Raw genomic sequence first — 4,967 nt, 5'->3', positions numbered from 1 at the left:
CTCCTTCCTGATGGTTGAGGGATGATAACTGTCTCTGAACCTGGTGGTGTGGGTCTTTAGCCTCCTGTTCCTCCTTCCTGATGGTTGAGGGGGTGGTGGCTGTCCCTGAACCTGGTGGTGTGGGCCCTGAGACTCCTGCACCTCCTTCCTAATGGTTGAGGGGTGATAACTGTCCCTGAACCTGGTGGTGTGGGTCCTGAGGCTCCTGTACCTCCTTCGTGATGGTGGAGGGGTGATAACTATCCCTGAACCTGGTGGTGTGGGTCCTTATGCACCTGTATCTCCTTCCTGATGGTTGAGGGGTGATACCTGTCCCTGAACCTGGTGCTGTGGGTCCTGAAGCTCCTGTATCTCCTTCCTGATGGTTGAGGGGTGATAACTGTCCCTGAACCTGGTGGTGTGGGTCCTGAGGCTCCTGTATCTCGTTCCTGATGGTTGAGGTGTGATAACTGTCCCTGAACCCGGTGGAGTGGTTCCTGAGGCTCCTGTATCTCCTTCCTGATGGTTTAGGGGTGATAGCTGTTTTTGAACCTGGTGGTGTGGGCCCTGAGGCTCCTGTATATCCTTCCTGATGGTTGAGGGGGTGATAACTGTCCCTGAACCTGGCGGTGTGTGTCCTGAGGCTACTGTACCTCCTTCCTGATGGTTGAGGTGTGATAACTGTCTCTGAACCTGATGGTGTGGGTCCTGAGGCTCCTGTACCTCCTTCCTTATGGTTGAGGGGGTGGTGGTTGTCCCTGAACATGGTGGTGTGGGCCCTGAGACTCCTGTACCTCCTTCCTGATGTTTGAGGGGGAGATAAATGTCCCTGAACCTGGTGGTGTAGGTCCTAAGGCTCCTGTACCTCCTTCCTGATGTTTGAGGGGGAGATAAATGTCCCTGAACCTGGTAGTGTGGGTCCTGATGCTCCTGCACCTCCTTCCTGATGGTTGAGGGGTGATAACTGTCCCGGTACCTGGTGGTGTGGGTCCTGAGGCTCCTGTACGTCGTTCCTGATGGTTGAGGGTGTGGTAACTATCCCTGAACCTGGTGGTGTGGGTCCTGATGCTCCTGTACCTCCTTCCTGATGGTTGAGGTGTGATAACTGTCCCTCAACCTGGTGGCGTGGGTCCTGGGGCTCCTGTAACTCCTTCCTGTTGGTTGAGGGGTGATAACTGTCCCTGAAACTGGTGGTGTTGGTCCTGAGGCTCCTGTACCTGCATCCTGATGGTTGAGGGGTGATAACTGTCCCTCAACCTGGTGGCGTGGGTCCTGAGGCTCCGGTACCTCCTTCCTGATGGTTGAGGGGTGATAACTATCCCTGAACCTGGTGGTGTGGGTCCTGAGGCTCCAGTACCTCCTTCCTGATGGTTCAGGGGTGATAACTGTCCCTGAACCCAGTGGTGTGGGTCCTGAGGCTCCTGTACCTCCTTCCTGATGGTTGAGGGGTGATAACTGTCTCTGAACCTGGTGGTGTGGGTCTTCAGCCTCCTGTACCTCCTTCCTGATGGTTGAGGGGGTGGTGGCTGTCCCTGAACCTGGTGGTGTGGATCCTGAGGCTCCTGTACCTCCTTCCTGATGGTTGAGGGGTGATAACTGTCCCTGAACCTGGTGGTGTGGGTCTTGAGGCTCCTGTACCTCCTTCCTGATGGATGAGGGCTGATAACTTTCCGTGAAACTGGTGGTGAGAGTCCTGAGGCTCCCGTACATCCTTCCTGATGGTTGAGGGGTGATAACTGTCCCTGAACCAGCTGGTGTGGGTCCTGAGACTCCCTCATTCCCCTCTCTCCTCTATCAATCCCCCCTTTCCCCTCTGTCCTCTATCAATCCCCTCTTTCCCCTCTCTCCTCTATCAATCCCCCCTTTCCCCTCTCTCCTCTATCAATCCCCCCTTTCCCCTCTCTCCTCTATCAATACCCCTTTCCCCTCTCTCCTCTAACAATCCCCCCTTTCCACTCCCTCCTCTATCAATCCCCCCTTCCACTCTCTCCTCTATTAATCTCCTTTCCCCTCCCTCCTCTATCAATCCCCCCTTTCCCCTCTCTCCTCTATCAATCCCTCTTTCCCCTCTCCGCTATCAATCCCCTTTCCCCTCCCTCCTCTATCAATCCCCCCATCCCGTGTCTCCTCCATCAATCCCCTCTTTCCCGTCTCTCCTCTATCAATCCCCCCTTTCCCCTCTCCTCTATCAATCCCCCCTTCCACTCTCTGCTCTATCAATCCCCCCTTCCACTCTCCTCCATCAATCCCCTCTTTCCCCTCTCTCCTCTATCAATCCCCCCCTTTCCCCTCTCTCCTCTATCAATATCCCTTTCCCCTCTCTCCTCTATCAATCGCTTTCCCCTCCCTCCTCTATCAATCCCTCTTTCCCCTCTCTCCACTATCAACCCCTTTCCCCTCTCTCCTCTATCAATCCCGCTTTCCCCTCTCTCCTCTATCAATCCCGCTTTCCCCTCTCTCCTCTATCAATCCCCCTTACCCCTCTCTCCTCCATCAATCCCCCCTTACCCCTCTCTCTATCAATCCCCCCTTTCCCCTCTCTCCTCTATCAATCCCTTCCCCTCCCTCCTCTATCAGTCCCTCTTTCCCCTCTCCACTAGCAACCCCTTTCCCCTCTCTCCTCTATCAATCCCACTTTCCCCTCTCTCCTCTATCAATCCCCCCTTACCCCTCTCTCCTCCATCAATCCCCCCTTTCCCCTCTCTCCTGTATCAATTCCACCTTTCCCCTCTCCTCTATCAATCCCACCTTTCCCATCTCTCCTCTATCAATCCCCCATTTCCCCTCTCTCCTCTATCAATCCCCCCTTTCCCCTCTCTCCTCAATCAATCCCCACTTCCCCTCTATCAATCCCCCTTTCCCCTCTATCAATCCCCTTCCCCACACTCCTCTATCAAACCCCCCTTTCACCTCTCTCCTCCATCAATCCCCCCTTTCCACTCTCTCCGCTGTCAATCCCTCTTTCCCGTCTCTCCTCTATCAATCCCTCATTCCCCTCTCTCCTCTATCAATCCCCCTTCCACTCTCTCCTATATCAATCCCTCATTCCCCTCTCTCCTCTATCAATCCCCCTTCCCCTCTCTCCTCTATCAATCCACCCTTTCCCCTCTCTCTATCAATCCCTCTTTCCCCTCTATCAATCCCCCCTTTCCCCTCTCTCTATCAATCCCCCCTTCCCCTCTCTCCTTTATCAATCCCCCATCCCCTCTATCAATCCCCCTTTCCCCCTCTCCTCTATCAATCCCCCCTTTCCCCCTCTCCTCTATCAATCCCCCCTTTCTCCTCTATTAATCCCCCCTTCCCCTCTCCTCTATCAATCCCTTTCCCATCTCCTCTATCAATCCCCCTTTCCCCTCACTCCTCCATCAATCCCCCCTTTCCCCTCTCTCCTCCATCAATCCCCCATCCCCTCTCTCCTCCATCAATCCCCCCTTCCCCTCTCTCCTCCATCAATCCCCCTTCCCGTCTCCTCCATCAATCCCCCCTTTCCCCTCTCTCCTCCATCAATCCCCCTTCCCCTCTCTCCTCTATCAATCCCTTTCCCCTCTCTCCTCTAACAATCCCTCTTTCCCCTCTCTCTATCAATCCCCCTTTCCCCTGTCTCCTCTATCAATCCCGCTTCCCCTCTCTCCTCTAACAATCCTTTCCCCTCTCTCCTCTATCAATCCCTCTTTCCCCTCTCTCCTCTAACAATCCTTTCCCCTCTCTCCTCTAACAATCCTTTCCCCTCTCTCCTCTAACAATCCCCCTTTCCCCTCTCTCCTGTAACAATCCCTCTTCCCCCTCTCTCCTCTAACAATCCCTCCTTTCCCCTCTCTCAATCCCCCCTTTCCCCTCTCTCCTCTATCAATCCCTCTTTCCCCTCTCTCCTCCGTCCCTCATCAGTTCCTCCATGTTCCCATCTGTCTGCCGCCGCCATTTTGTGAGATCCCGTCGGGTCGCCCGGTGAGGTGAGGTCAGACGTGTCAGTGATGTCATGACGTCCCCAGGCGACCTGTCAGATGACGGACAGCACAGCCAGGACGCCTCAACCAATCAGCGTGATCGCCCCCCCTCTCCCCGCGAAAGGGGCGGGGGTGCAGGCTGGCCCCGCCCTCTGGTCGTCACTTAATGAATGAGTGCGGATCTGCACCCATGGGCTAGACCAGACGGGCCGGATGGCCGCGAAACCCAGTTTCTCTTGCTGCTGGGGCTGCATTTGCACCGGGTGGGCGGCCTGCGCTTCCGTCACTCTCTGGACCTTAATTATTTTCAGCCTCCCTGGGTCTGAGCCTATGACCCACCTCCCACCGCCCCCACTCAACCCAGGGCGACCCGTTCCGATTTCCGGCAGCCAGGGGGGCTCCCCCGCAGCAGACCTCTCCTGGGTCGTCGGGAGAGAGGGCGAGGGCGAAAGCAGACAAAGGGGATAGCAGGGGCAGAAGGCCCACAGCTCCCAACCTCACAGGTCCGGTCCCCTTCTTTATTTCCGGCCAGTGAGCTCCAGAATTCCCTCGCGAGAGGGGTCGAAGTGCTGCCCCTCAGCTGGACTTCACCCACCTGCAGTCCCATCCTTCTGAGGATCGGTGTACAGAAGCCACCTAAAGTATTTATATTTATTCTGCAACCATCCTGATGGAGGCAAAGGTTTGGAGAGAGGAGGCCGGCGGAGCCAGGAGAGGGGCCGCCGCGGTTAGCGGCCCAGGGACGTCGCCGGGCTCGTTTCGGCTCTGTGCAGACGGACCTGTGCGTGAATCGCAATTGGTTGATCGACGGCTATCGAGGAGGCAAACGGGACGTTGGCCTTCACTGCGACAGGGATTGAGTTGGAGAGCGGGGAGGTTACGCTGCGACTGTAGTGGGGGGAGTCTAGGAACAGAGGACACAGATAGAGTGGATGTGGAGAGGATGTTTCCTGCAGTGGGGGAGTCTAGGACCAGAGGACACAGATAGAGTGGATGTGGAGAGGATGTTTCCTGTAGTGTGGGAGTCTAGGACCAGAGGACACA

The sequence above is a fragment of the Hypanus sabinus genome, unplaced genomic scaffold, assembly GCF_030144855.1.
Source record: "Hypanus sabinus isolate sHypSab1 unplaced genomic scaffold, sHypSab1.hap1 scaffold_468, whole genome shotgun sequence".
Lineage (NCBI taxonomy): Eukaryota > Metazoa > Chordata > Chondrichthyes > Myliobatiformes > Dasyatidae > Hypanus > Hypanus sabinus.
The sequence above is the reverse complement of the archived record's forward strand: the minus strand, read 5'-3'. Positions refer to the sequence as shown.